Source organism: Platalea leucorodia (assembly GCF_965183815.1).
Source record: "Platalea leucorodia genome assembly, chromosome: 3".
In the NCBI taxonomy this organism is placed as follows: Eukaryota; Metazoa; Chordata; class Aves; order Pelecaniformes; family Threskiornithidae; genus Platalea; species Platalea leucorodia.
The window spans coordinates 123841275-123857075 of NC_138825.1; the positions used below are offsets into that span (position 1 = coordinate 123841275).

General features: G+C 41.4%; 1 protein-coding gene across 1 annotated transcript in view; it reads right to left on the bottom strand.

Moving 5' to 3' along the window:
- The window catches only part of PKHD1 (PKHD1 ciliary IPT domain containing fibrocystin/polyductin), a gene marked incomplete at both ends in the record, with an annotated part of 265493 nt that overhangs the window by 46203 nt on the left and 203489 nt on the right, over positions 1–15801 (bottom strand). The gene's annotated exons all lie outside the window — the stretch shown is intronic.

The window sequence follows — 15801 nt, forward strand, 5'->3', positions numbered from 1 at the left end:
TATCCCACTCCAAGCAGCTCAAGAGCATGGGAGGCACTGGTAGAGTGAAAAGAGAAAAAGAGAAAGGATGCCTTTTAATTGACTATAATCAGGGTTGCTTAATCACCTCAGAGTGGGGGAAAAAAAAAAAGCAAAAAAGCAGTAACTCTTGGAATCTGAGCATCTTTGAAGACTGAGTAAACCTACACAGCGCAGATTTATGAAGACAGCAGATCACGTCCCAGATCAGCTACAGCAGCCAAAAGATAAAAATAAGAGCTTTAAAACCAGAGGCAGTGGGATACAATCAGACTAGTGCAAAAAACAGCGACTTCAACACAGATATATAAGTAATGAATGGTCCTGAAGAGACATTCTGGCTACATCTCCACTAGTAAATGAAATGTGCCCAGGAGTATTCCCAGACACTGAGGACAACTGACATGGTCTGGCTACATTCATCTATTAAATTCTCTCAGCTTTTGAAACAGGATGGATTCATCCAACAGACCAACTGGGACTGTTCCTTGGCACACGTTCACTCCCAAACTGCACCCAAGAATCGTTTGGGAGAGCGTTAATTGGCCCAGGACAAAAGCATGCCAGGGGCTGTTGTAACCATTTTTGCAGAGCAGGGGATTGTGTTTCCATGTCTGTGGCCTGGCACTACTTTATTTATTTTAGCATGGGCATAGCCCCTGTCCACGTTAACGTCTGCCCCTGGAGAGTGCTGCTGTGATCACAAAATTACCTGCAAAATTTAACAGAGGGCACAGGCCACGTCAGTTAGACAGGTATCTTGAGCCGAAGGAAATGAACAGGGAAACCTGCAGCCAGTATTAATTCTGGGCCCCTTCAAGACAACAGTTCACACCCAGAGGCAAAGACCAAGCAGACGTTTGAAATATTTGGCCTTCTCCTGGCATTGTTGGAGGTTTCTGAATTTTTTCACACTTAGATCTTTTTAATTTGTTGTGTACTTGTTGCAAAGTATTACTGTTCTCTCAGCAGTTTAAAAGGCTGCAGCTGACATTTTCTTGCACTAGAAAAATATTTTAAGTCCAGAAAAACAATTTGAGGTCTTATTAAAACCATTATTAGTGAGGCAGGAAACAAAGTTGTTGCTGCGTGCCTTCTGTTTTTTTCAAGAGCAGGCTTCAAACTTGAGTGGAAGAGAAAGAAAGGACAACCTAGTCACCTCCTAGCTGTTATCTCCCTGCTGGAAATGAGCAACAGATTGACAGCAGCTGAAGAGAGACATGCCTACCCACTGCACCTTAATTAATACAAGGAGGATGGCTTTGGGAGGATTGGAGTCACCACAGGACCAAACCTGGGAATAATTTCCTGTCTCTACTAAGCTAGTGTCTCTCTGGGTTGATGCAGTTGGACCTAGTTCTGATCTTCAATAGTCAGTCATAATCTTTGGCTTCAATGAAGTTATGGCCTCATGTAACCGTTGCAAATAGTCTGGTGCATGATGTCGTCAAGTAAGCCCCCTCCACAGCTCATCATGCATGGGCATCCCTCTTATCAAGATGCTCTGAGAAACAGTGGGTGAAATGTGTGTGCATAAAGCCTCACAAAAACAAACTAGCTGTAGAAATCCTTCTTACAGACACACTGAGCAAATAGAGGAGCAGGAGTGGGATGAGAGGAGAAGTGGCTACACCACCAGGACTCGGCCACCTGTAATTTTTGGAGAGAACTATCTGTTGTCTGCCTTTGCCTTGACTGAGAACTGTGAACCTCAGTAAAACCTCTTGCTGTTTCTTTTAACCCTACGTCATGGTGTGCACAGAAACATTTACTCTGAACCCAGGCTCAGAGACTGACAGGGTTGTTCCACAGCAGACATCAGTGCCAGCAGGAGTCAGAAGCATGGGCCAAGGCTGCATTCTTGCAGAAAGCAAGAGTAGCAGGAGCATGAGGTCAGCCCTCTCAGTAGGACCTCAAGCAGGTCCAGTGTCATGAACACTACCTCAGTCAACATACATCTCTGCACAAGCACACAAGGGACAGGGCAGGAGCACATCTCCCAACTGAGGTGAAGGCAGAACTGATGAGAGGGGCAGGTACTGCTGCCCAGCCTGAGACCTGCCCTCATAAGGACCAGGGACACTTCTTGGCCATGTGTTTCAATCTCCCTCCCTCTTTAGATGCTCCACCAGTGGCTCTTTTGCTGCTGTGGACAGGAGTCCATTGAGCATCCACAACAGAGAAGAATTAAATTATTGTGGCCTCTCATTTGAGACTTTCTTTATATCTCCTGTCTGCTTTGCTCCATGGTTCTTATGCTAGCGTTTGGATTTTCTATGGAAAGCCACCTAGATCAGGCTCATTATCACCCTTTATCAGGTGACTTGGGAGCAATACACATTCCTGAAATGTGAGTGGAGGGCTGAGCTGATGCCTCCTGGCCTTAAGACATGGGGACATGCAGGGGCATAGCCAGCGTCAGGCTGGGTGACTCCAGAATGCGGTGCTGTTACAAATAGCACTTTGCCTGGAGGCCCATCCAGTTGAATTAGAAAAAAAAAGAATCATTAATTAACTTGACTTAAGAGAGGGCTGATGCAGGGCAATGTGACCTTTTCTCTATGTCACATGCCACACGGATTTTAGCCTCCCTCTGATGCTTTGTCACCGCCAGTCCTTGTTTTTTAGATCACTGGATTGCAGGGGAGTGATGGTAACCAAAGAGATTGGGGCAGAAAGAGATGGCTTCACTGTTTCAGTGGTCTATACACCAAAGACAGCAGAATCCCATTATCCATCTACCATCTTTACCTTGCGATGTAAATATGTATATACATATGTATACTTTATTTCAGGTATTACAAACACTTTACACATCATGTATGCATTCGGTTAATATACACACTTCAGGTAGTTTTGGCAGTATTTTACAGAAAAGTGAAGAATGGTACCGGTTTACAAAATGGAGACTAGAATTATTTAATGCTGCTCAACTTTTGCATAAATGTGATTGCAACAGAAGGAGCTTTCTGCAGCTCCACCAATCAACTCAATGCATTGCTGAAATAAGCCAATCTACTTAAAATTTTTGTTCAATTAGCCTACCTCAGTGATGGGAGGGAAACTAGTTAACAGCCTCAGTGCAAGCTGATGAGAGTAAAGAGACATTGGGTGAATAAAATAAAGACTTGCAGCAAGAAACCTCCACTCTCTTTGGCTGCAGAACATATACACGTCCCCTGATACAGATGATTTCTGTTTGGGAGATTCAGGAAGACATAAGTGAACCTGCATGCTTCTAACCCACTGTGAGGTTTCCCTCTGATATCCTTGCCGTCAAGACAGACATGTGGCTAGGTCTGCTAGTTTCTCTGTGGCTGAGAACAGGTTGAAAACCAGGTCTCCCGAGGCTTCCTCAGATGAAAAGTCACCTCATTTTGAGGTGTAGTCATACCTGGGTTCTAACACAACATGTAATTTCAGCTTTGTAATACAGGAGGAAGGACAGTGCTGGGGTCAAGAGCACATGTAGGTCAGGGACGGCACGTCAGCCCGTCAAAAACACAGACACATTTGTATGTTAGGATATGATGAGTTCTGTTATTTTAAAATGGGTAACATGAATCTTAGGATATTTTTCATTGATTTTTTTTTCCCTTTTAGTTGAAAACTAGTCTCTTTACTGGATTTCTTGTGGAAGCAAGACGTACGCAGTCACACCATGAATGTGTTTCTCTACCCCTGCCTTCCTGTATCCTAGCGTTTTTTACTTCACTCACCATCTTCACTTAAAGGGGTTAGAGGAGATATCTTAGAAACATCTTTCAATAGCAAAAACCCCTTTCAACTTCAAGTTCTTAAGCTGAAGGAAGAGATTCCTTCAGAGCTTTCAATTTCTTCAACATTTCTTCAGCCACAAAAGACAAAAACATAGGAAATGACAGTTCCCAAGTGTTCATGCTCACAGGACCATCTCCTAATTTGGAAAACTAAAAAATTTCACATCAATATTCAATTTTCTGATTTTTTAACAGAATAAGTATTTTTAGATCACCAGTTGTATCTAATTTAAAATAATATTTGTGGGACTGCTATCTTTGTATTCCTTTTACTATTACTTTAAACGAAAAGAGAATGACAAGGGAAACAAAGAAAGATGAAAAAGTTCCTTTAAACACAAAAATGAAAACTCAAGTTTGCATGTGAAATCAAAATAGATGGACTTTTCTAGATAAAACTGGAAAAATTTAAATTTTACCTCAGAAGCTTGAAAAAGATTTAAAAAAACCCAGCACTAAAATGAAACAAATCTAGGTATTGACATACTACACAAAACATAGAGGCTACATAATCATTGAGGCAAAGAATCAGAACCACTCTTATATTGCCTGTATATTTTTTCTTTCATATCCACCACTAGATTGGAGATCTACCAGTGAGTCTGGCAAGATTTCAATGATAGCTACCCACTATCAGGAAATTTCAGTCAGAGAGGGTGAATGTCTCTTCTAGATCTCACTGGAAAACCCAGCCTTGATGCCTAGTGCCATCCTCAGAAGGCCATGGTTTTGCATTACTGTTTTTTCATCAACCAAATTACGATGGAGTCTTACAAAACCAGTTCAGAGAACATCTCCATTGACAACATGGGAAATAGTCTCCATGCAATTCTTTCTGAAAATCCTAGGTCTGGCTTCTGAGCAAGCTTACACGTTTAAATGGCTCCTTCAGCTGAGAGAAATCAACAATTTGCAAGGGAAATTTATGCATCTTGGACACCAATTTTAGGGTGAGATAAATTATTTCAGTTAGGCAAGTAGAACTTGAATCTCTCTTTGAAAAAGCAAGCTAATCTAACCCTAACCATGACATGCAAGATACATCTACAGGTTCTCCTTAGCACACCACAAGGTCTCGAGAAGACCTGACACACAGCCCACCGCAACAAGAAACTGGCAATTACAGATCCCAGGAACAAGGGAAAACTAACTTTCAGAGCACATGTGATGTGGTGAGCCTCAGTCTGCCTGAAAGCTTCGTAGACAGCAAGGCTCATCTGGACTGGCTGTCCATGGGAGGCTGCAGGTATTTCTACACTGCCATTGTCTGCCTGTGTGATCTTTGTGGGGGTGAAAGGTGGATGGATCTGGGAGCTCACCAAGCCCTGAGTTTCTCCACAAATCCCTCTTTGAGGGCTGTGTCAACACAGGCATTGAGTTCAGAGGTGCAGGGTTTCATCCCCTGAATTAGAGATTTTTTTGACCACACTGTTGAAAAAGAAAATACAAGGAAAAATACTTCTCAAATTCTGTTGGATAGCATTGGCAAAGAAAGACATGTCAATGTTATAGCCACATATATCTTAAGTAGAGCAAAAAACCTCAGAAAGGCTTAAAAAATACTTGTCCATGTCCCATTAAATCACTGTGGCTTAAAGTATTGAAGGTCATTTTTGTAACTTCTCTCAATGAAATTTATGCTTTTATCTCAGTGAACACACTCCCATCTTACTAAACAAACATGATGTGATCAGCAGCGGACCTCAGAAAATCCTCTCACATCTCATTATCCCACAGTTTAGATTAGAGCTTTTATAGCTTGACTTCATAATTCAACCACAGGATCAGCTCTGTTCCCCTCTGCCTGAGCCTTTGCACTGCTAATATATTATTTCTGTAACATGAAGAATAAAGAAAAGGAATATAACATGTTCTTGAGGCAACAAGTTAATTTTGATTTAACCTTCCAGTGCTTGACATTGTGGGCACTAACGCTTTGGTTGTTTAAAGAGAAACACCAAGTAAGCAAGCAATAAACCCTTACTCAAGTAAAAAGCTTCCCAAAGGTGCTGGCTGCAGGTTCCTGCAACAGAAAGCATTCCCTCGTCAGTCCTGTTGGCAAGATAGGGTTATGCTCTTGCCATGCCAAGATGGACCCTATTGGACCTGTTAACTATGAAACAGCTAACCTGTGAAAAGGGGTCTGAAGCTGAATGATGAGGACTTTCACCCTGAGAGCACTGGAGGATGGAGAGGAAAACTCTGTGTCCAAGACCACACCAGACACAGTAAGGCTTCTGGCTCTGCCATGAACTTGTTCAAAACCCACAGACTTGGCTGTGCCTCAGTTTCCCCTCCTGCCTTTTGTTTTCTCCATTTAGAGCTGTAAATTCCTCACAGCAAGATAATCTCTGACTATATGATGGTGCTTAGGGTCTCCATTTGCTACAGTATGATAGCTCTTAAACAACTGCAAATCCTCAGAGACTGAGGCACTGCTGAGGAGTAGCATAAAAAGAGTTGCATGCTGGACATTTGGTCTTGCAGTTCAAGCAATCCACCATTAAGGTTGCTCAGCTGGTGGTACAATCCACTTTTATTTGTCACTTCAAAACTCCTTTTTCTCCTAGGTCCTCCATTACGCCTCTGCTAATATGTTCGAGTTCTTGGACACATCTAACTGGTGGGAAGAATACGCCTTCCCCAGACACTCCAAGTCACAGACTAGGGTTTTCAGAGTGACACAAGGAACTGGGTGCCTGGTGTCCAACTCCTAATGAAATTATTTAAGATTTAGACATATCCTTTCCCAGGAAACATTCATACAGTCTTTCACCAACAGACCCGAGGTCACCCTGACTTCACTTCTGGATGACCACAAGTGCACCACCTGAGCTTGGGCTGGCACTGAGTCCTAGTGAATAGGTCCCATTGAGGTAAAGATATGAAACAGCACAGGCAAAGCCACCACGTGCTCCTTGCAAAGGGTCACACAGACAACTTTGAGTAAGGATCTAGGTTGGCTTTGAGTTAGGGCTGCTGGCTTGTTTTGGGTTTTTTTCTTTATTTTTTTCCTTCCTCTGCAAACTCTACCCTAACCCTTTCAAAGAAAGGCACCTGAAAAAAGAGACTTTGCTTTTTGAAAGACCTTCAGCACATCTGCCTCACACTGGAGCTAAGCGAAAAGCAATATTATTTTCCTAAGCAGCCCCCAAACTGTGAATATAAAAGCACACAAATTCAACACCCACAAAAAGAGGAATAAGATAATAACCCTGGACAATGAGAAAATTACACAAGTTCACTTTCCATGTCAGTATGCATTTCCCTTTAAGAATTTCCATTTCCCTTTAAGCAATTCTATTACTCACACATAGCATTTCTAATCATTCTTTCAAGTGTTTCTATGTAACTTATCAGGGTTTAATGAATGCCAGAATAAGCACTAGAGGGGAAATCCACATAACTGGACAGTAACCCAAAGGTTTTAACAAGACCTCTACATTTTTCTTTTTTAATATAATCTTTATTCAAGCATTTTCTGCTTTGATCAGAAAGATGGCTTTTTTATTGGTATTATTATTGACTTTTTCCCACCCACCCTCTTCCATAATCCACCATCCCATAACTTGTGAGCCCTTCAGGGTTGCAGTGAAGAGTTATTAGTTACAAAGGGCTTCTCTGGAAACATAATCTATAAGTAAAATCGGTCAAAGTAAACAAGTTAGCTTCTATACAGCCTTCTACTGAATCTGGCCCCACACTCACTTTGCAGAAAGAACAGTAAAAAAAACCTGCAAACATCCAACATTGACACATGAATATGTTAGAGAACAAGAGTGACTTGTTTAGTCTGCCATAACGTGGAGGCATTTTTTGCTATTAATAATAATTCCTAAGGATGACCTTGTGCCCAGAAGTTGACAGTCACACAGATTCTGGGATGCCTTGTCACTGGAGGTTAGAATGGCTAAAAGAGTAGATGAGACAAGATAGATCAACAAATAGCACAGGAACTGGATCTACTTTCAGGTCAAACTGTCCTTGAATGGCTGCTTTGGAAGGCATGGCTATGAGAAAAAAAGTCAGTCTATAAATGCTTAATATTCTTCCCAAAGAAACCACCGCCTTCAACAAGACACTAGAAACATGCTAAACCTTGGCTCTGATTTTTAAGCCAGTGTTGGAGTCGTGTAGGATTTGACTCCTGTTTGCACGACACTGTTGTGTGCAGCGATGCACTTGTACTTGAGCTCTGGCCAGTTTTGGGTTCTTTTCTCTGGAGGGCTGTACAGGCATACACGGTCAGATCTTGTCTCCAGAGAGCCTCAGGCTTTCCAAGAGCAAGGGATGTTTTTAGTTATGTGTGGTCACTGGCTTCCATTGGGATTCCTTCTTACTTCAGACACAAATTTGAGTGACTGAGGAAGTTTGTCTCCTTTGGCCCTAGAGAGGCAAAGGAGAAAGCAGGTTTCTCTCACTGCACAATGGTCCAAACCAGCCACCTGAAGCTGAATGCACAGGGAGCTGGACAAAAAAGTTTCTCTAAAGCTGACTTAGGTGTCTTACACTGTGGTTTTTGAACAGTAGGGGAGACATCATATAATTTTCCTGCAATGAAAAAATGACTTTTATTGGTTCTACTTACACCTCTCATAATTTATAATAATAACATATAGCATTTAGAGTCAAAGGGCTGGAAAAGTCCTCAACAAGTGACACAGCCTATTTCTCTGCCCCACAGCAACCTATGCTCTAATCAGTTTAATTCCTGATGGGTCCTCCTATTCCTTTATTTCTTAGCTCCCTCTCAAGAGGTGGAAAGAAGACAGTTGTGCCCATCTCCTAAGGCACAGAGATCAGAGGCATTAGAGCCCAGCCCTGCTCCAGCATGAGGTATGCTTTTACTGTGGTCACTCCTCAGAGTGAGACGCAGACAGAAAGTTTAAATAATTTGTAACAAGGTGCACCAAATCAGTAGCAGAGGTCCAACAAGAGGCAAGGACTCTCCTCAGCTATTAGGGAAATTATTTTTACCAAGTCTCTTCTTCAACTGGATATTTATCCAATAGAGCTGTACCCTCTACTTCTTTCATATTTATTTTTGGTAGAGCCTTGAACCCAGTTGGCGCCTTTGATCAGCTAAGGCTACAATCTCCTATCAATCCCACAGGAGGGAAAAACAGTGTGCTTGCAATATGGACCTTATAGGGATCGAACTTAATTTTCAGTCCAGTAACTCTTGCGTCCTAGTGAGCATGGGAAGAAAACAATGAGGCAGACTTACTCTAGTTTTGCAATGTGTTTATTAATTTCAGAAAAACCACCACAGGAACAAAGTTTATTAGTGAGTAGGAGGATGTTTCAGGAACAGAGCCTGACTGAAAATAATCAGCTCCCTTTAATTAATTGCATAGAGTTTTATTGCATAACTGATGGTTTTAAACCTTGGCCAATTAGCTTGTCAAACATAGAAGTTAAATTCTCTATTTGTCTTTCAAGTTAGGTCTATGCCAAAGTTTTAATTCAACTTGCCTTATCCAAGCAACAAGAAAACAGGGCCTCTTGAAACTGAAATTAGTGGGCAGTTACCCAGAACTGTAAAAAAGAATAGAAAAGACAAAGAAATAAACCAAAGTCACAGAAGTCCCAAGCGGGACCAATATCTGACTCAGGTCCATGACCCCCATTCTGGGGTAGATTACAGTTGCAACGTTACCCTGTCTGAACAACCTGTTTTCTAAGACAGGTTGAGGTACTGTGGCCAATTTAACATGCTCACAACACAGAAGAAAAAAGGAAAAAAACCCCACCTTTTCTTTGAAAGGAAAAGATGTACTAGAACAACTTATGATGCTTCAGTGTGTTAGCTGCCTCACTAGCTGTGTGGCTTTTCCCAGCAACTGAAGAACACAGGATGTTTTTTTAATCTAATATATTTATATATGCATATATTAAAATGCATATAAAGTTTTATATGGTACATTAATAACTATGTTCTTGGCATGATCTTAGACTGAGTGTTCGATGTAATTACCCAAGATGCAAATATTTATTTTCCAGTTTCTTAAACACAATGCCAGCGAATTGACTATTTTTCCAAAACCCTGATCTGTCTCTCCATAAATGCATTAGGAAATTCATATGTTCTTTTCAACTAATTATCTTAACTAATAATTATATTGGTATTCATGCCACATATCCTAAGCACCCCAAGGTGCTCATTGTGTCAACCACATGTGCTCTGAACTTGATAGAGTGAAGACATCCATTTAAAGATATGCCTTACAAATTAAGATCTTGCATGTTTTGGCTCAGTAATTATCATGTGAAAAGTTGGTTTTGGGTGTACCAACCTCTTGGTCCAAGCTTAGTCAACATTTGCAGTTTCATTAGGTAAATTGCCCTATTGAGTCCCTGTCCTGGGTGCACTACGGCTGAATCTGAGATGGATGGTTTTTGCACTTACTGCTTTTTTTTGGTGTGGATATCACCCAGGCCACATCTACACCAGTAAACCAAATAGTGTTAGCATGTGATCTCACACATTGGCTCATGATCACCCACGCACTTTAACCATTACTACATTCCCCAGAGCAGTTTTGGTGCCTGTCACTAATAGTCTCCAGCACCATGCTCAGGCATGGCTGGATCTAGGCAAGAGATGAAATGCTGTGGGGACATGGACAAGGTCATGGGCAAATGATTTGGTTTAAAAGACTTGTTTAAAGTTGCTCTATTGCACAGATGGGTTTCAGTAACCACCTGTGCTGTAAGACTTTCCTTTCTTCTCCTCCAGTCCTTATTTATCCCGCATGTTTCAGTTTCTCCAGGAGATAAGGCAGAGCTCTTGTGTACAAACATGTGATACTACACAGCCCTGAGCCATCTCCAGAACAAGCACATTTTGGACCAAATGAGTCAAAACTGCTTGCTTGTTACTGTGATCATGTAATGCAAGACTGTGTCAAAACTTAAAAGCACAAATAAGAGAGCAAGGCAAACTAAGGTCATACAGGCAGACATCTAAGTGCTTGCCTGCTTTAGTAATGCCACATGGACTCTGTTAATTACCGGTATGTCATTTTTCCCAGCGTTTCAAAGGAGCCTCAAACTAGCTTGGAATCATATCATACCAGATGCTACATAGACACTTTAGTCCCAACATTGAAATGTAAAGAGCCATCACAAATCAATGAGTGGAGGAAAAAAAAAATTAACCTCATTCGCAGGAAAATCAAGTGACTTCTTCAAAGTCACAGGAGAAGTTTTTAGCAGAGTTCTGCAATGAACTCAGACCTGCTCAGTGATTCTGCAGAAGCAGCCTGTGTTTCCCTGTCACTCTCACAATAAATCACTTCTTGCATGCTGATGGCTGAACCTGCTGGCTCCTGTGATGCAAGCCTGCCAGTAGTGAAACATCTAGCATGGCACGTTGTAAACTAGGAGGACACTTAAATTGCCCTTTAGAAGTAGACCTGAGAAAGGGTGGTGAGGCACTGGAACAGGTTCCCCAGAGAGACTATGGATGCCCCGTCCCTGGCAGCGTCCAAGGCCAGGTTGGACGGGGCCCTGAGCAACCTGGTCTAGTGGGTGGCGTCCCTGTCCATGGCAGGGGGGCTGGAGTTAGATGATCTTTAAGGTCCCTTCCAGCCCACACCATTCTATGGTTCTATGATTCTATGATTGCTCTGCCGACAGTTCAAACTAGAAGCACCATGCCTGACTTGAAGTGGAAGGTGTGTAACCACATTAGCATGGAAATTTGCCCATCCTAGCCAGTCCTACCCTTCTTTGTCTGTGTGACACAGCTTCTGGTTCAGAGCTGGCTCATGTCCTGTCAGTCTGGACCACAGACAGACAAGTATGAGTTTGCTTGGAAGAGGTCATGTCAACATGGCCAAGGTGCAATGGTCCCCACGAGAACTTGTCTTTCAGTTCTGATTTCACGTCACTGTCTTCAAGCTACAAGGCAATATTTTTGCTGCTTTTCTCATAGTTCTTTTACAGCACTGAACCAGTGTGGAAAAATTAAAGATGCTTTATCTGAAACATCCACGAAGGAAATCCTGTGTCTCTGATGAACCTGACTTCCTCAATTTCCTGTTTGCTGCACAGCTGTCTGCATTGGATGGGTCTCAGGGACATTTTTTTGGACATATTTGTCTACCTCTGTTGGAAGCCAGTCTCCTTGAGTTAGAACATAAGGGTCTATAATCTTTTAAAAAAAAAAAAAATCACAGTGAAAACAGAAAGAATGAAAAGAAAACAAACCAATAAAGAATCTATCCTGTCATAACATTTGAGGTTCTGGTATTTGCTGGCCTTGGAGTAGGTTCAAAATAAATGAAGGAAATGTGTATTTCATTAAATGCTAATATTTGGAAGATAAGAGGGAAAAATGATTAAATGCTTCCAACCCCAGTTGTGAGGACAGTGCCTGCATGTGTGTGTATAAACAGATACGCTTGCATACACACAAACATACAGTTGGGATTCTCTCTGATTCAGAATACTGCTATGTAGGAAGAATTACGGGGGAAGGAAGAAAAAGGACTTATTTTCCCAGGCCATTACTCTTCATGTGCATGGCAAGGGCTTTTGCACTTCTCATTCTCCAACTCTTTTCAGAATTGCAACTGAATCCTTCCATAAGGATCCAATTCTTTTGTAAACAAGACTCAATCTTATAACTAGTCACTGAGACATATATAGGCATATATAAAAAAAGTCTCAATCCTACCCAAAGTAAACTGTGCTAGGTGCCTTAATAATCAGGCTGGTTAATCAAAATCTAACTAGCATGTTCCCAGTTGATGGCATTCTTTTTGATGGCTAAACTTTGAGGTCTCTTCTCCCTTCCACCGCAGATGACTTTGTGTAATCCCTTGGCTCCTAACCAACCTAGTCTGTGTCCTGGTTTTGGCTGGGATACAGTTAATTTTCTTCCTAGTAGCTGGCATAGTACTGTGTTTTGGATTTAGGATGAGAATAATCTTGATAACACACTGATGTTTTAGTTGTTGCTGAGCAGTGCTTACACTAGTCAAGGACTTTTCAGTTTCTCATATTGCCCTGCCAGTAAGGGGCTGGAGGTGCACAAGAAGCTGGGAGGGGACACAATCAGGACAACTGACCCAAACTATCCAAAGGGATATTCCATACCATATGACGCCATGCTCAACAAAAATCTTGGAGAAGTTAGCTGGGGCGATGAGGCTGCTGCTCAGGAAGTGGCTAGGCATCAGTCAAAGGGTGGTGAGCAATTGCATTGTACGTCACTTCTTTTGTATATTCTTTTATCATTATTATTATTTTCCCTTCCTTTTTTATCCTATTAAATTAGATTATCTTTACCTCAATGCACAAGCTTTACCTTTTTTACTGATTCTCTCCCCCATCCCACTGAGGTGGAGTGAGCAAACGGCTGTGTCGTGTTTAGCTGCCTGCCGAGTTAAATCACGACATCTGTAAAGTTAGGACGTAACACATGTTTGCCTCGTAGGGACACAGCGCCTTGGACAGCAACAAGGGTCATGAAGTGCCCAGAATTCTTTTGTTAATTAGCAGATGTAATGCAAGGGAACTAGAACATGCGATTTAAGGCTCCAAATACTCAGGTATTTTGGAGACGGCTGAAAGAAGGAGAGCATTTGATGTCTGTGCTTCAAACAATGCAGCAGAGCAGGAACTGAAATTTTCACAAGCAACAGTCAAAGCTTAGATCTTTCATAACACTTCAGAAGATAATGAATCTCTATAGTTTATTTTCATAGATAGTTCTGGACACAGTTTTTTGCGGGGACAGTGGATAGAAAACATTTCACTGACCTCAGAGCTTTTTCCCTGCTAACCTTCAATTCTTTACTGCAAGCCCATAGGTTTTGGAGTTTAAAGATTTGTTTTCTAACATACACCAAAAAAAAGCTTCATTTTGTTCTTTGCAGCTGAACCATTTCTGAGCAAACTTGCAGACAAAATCTTACCTCAGGCATAAATCTAGCATGGGAAAAGAAAGGCATCAAGTGTAGCAAATAACATAAAAGTACAGAGTATTAAAAAAATAAAACAAAAATAAAATATAAAAGTAGAAGCAACTGAAAAACAGGGATGATGATGGAACATGTCACAATACAGGCTGTCAAACTGTGGCTTGAATTTCATGCTTGCATGAAATTCAGTGGTATTCTTGGGTAAAAGCTGTTTATCCATGGTAACCTCCTTTTAGGTGGACAACACCTGCCAAGGAACTGATTAAATGCCATCATCTAGGTTTCAGGTAAGGCTATAAAGCAGCAAGGAGACAGTTTGGTTGCTGATTGGGAAGGCTGTGGAGGTTAAGAGGTTTAACATTAGACACCTGATTTGTGGACAATGTGGTAAATCACAGGAGAAAGGAAGAAGTGACACAGAGTCAGAGTTTTGGTTTGGAGACAGGGGGGTCTTGGGCATCCCGTGAGATAGAGGAGGTAAGATGTCCTGGCTTGTGGAGGCAGAAATGTGTGTTAGGGCTGGGGATCTTGGACAGGTCAGGCAGAATGAAAAAGCAGAAAAGGAAGGGAGTTCAGGTTGGGGGTCTTGGGGGCCACTGATAACGTGAAGGCTAACTTAGTGTCAGGAGATTTTGACTTTCTTGGGCTAGACCCTGGGCGTCATCAGAACCGTCCCTACTTCTACCCTCTCCAGATCTCCCCTCCTTTTGTAAGCATGTAATACACCACTTAGCATGCAGACGTATTGGATTTAAGGAGACTTTATCAGTGTGTTGTGTGAAACAGGCATTACCAAAGCCCTCTCGGCCACAGAGATCTCCAACACAACATCCCACCCAAGTGTCTTCTCTTTTCCTTATACTGGAAAATATAAATACTTATATAAATGAACCCTCACCTTCAGAAATATTGTCTGCCCAGTAACAGCATCTCACACATGAATGGAAAATGTCACAATCCCAGTTTTATAACTTCAGATAGAATGGGGGACTACAAGATTTATGTTGATATAACTGAGGGACAATTTGTCCTAAATATTTCTGAATTATTCACAGTGATTAAAGCTAACTGAAAATTTGTTCTGGAAGTTGGCTTTCTATGTTATTATTGAAAGAAAACTGGGTTTTGATAAAATCAGGTCGTGTTCCTTCCCCCCCCCCCCCCAAAAATAAAGGAGGAAAACAAAAATTATACTGAATGAAATATTTTAAGTGTTAAACACTTCTTTTCTTTTCATGGAAAAAAAAATCTCAGAAGACTCTAGTAGGAAAACAGTTTCTGTCTACTTTTATTCACCAATGTTTTCCAGAAGAAAAGAAGCATTTATATCTCATCATTCAGATGACTTGCTAGTTTTCTCGCTCATGTTAGAGCTCTGATTAAGGGGAAAAAAAATCTTGGGTTTTTGTTTTTTGATCTGGTATCATTGGATAAAATCTGAACATCTTAAGTGTTCCAGTTTTATATTTCTATTTTTTTGTAGTGACTCAATAGTATGTTACACTAGAGGAGAGTCAGGAGTTAAAGAAACCAGTTTCATGCAAAGTGGAACCAGTGTTTTATTACAGAACTGTGGCTGGATTCCCTGGCACCTACAAATGTGCAAAAGTTTTTCCTTTACTTGGGACACCACACTGGAGTTTCTCTCCAGAGAACATTTCCTGGTATCTGAGAAATGGATACCAAGGGATATCCCCCTTCGGGAGGACAGAAGAGTTCACTGACAGTGGTTTTCTTCCCAAACCCTTTTTTTTTTTTTTAACCTGCAGGAGTCTATTACCTTTGAGAACTTATCCATACACTACTTTTGATTGAAATTGAAAATAGGTTAAAAATTACTGGGTGGGAAATGGCACACACATGCATATGCTCATACACTGCACGATCACATAAATCTTACGTTTAAAGAAAGCCAACCTAAAAAAGAGATAGAAACGTGATGTATCAACATCAATAAATTGCCTATGTTTGCCAGGTTAGCTGATATGCTCTTCTGCAAAATTCAGGAATGTGATCCCCTGGGTGCCAATCCAGTAGATCTCTGTGGGTGCTCGTTCAGAAACGTGGGCCCC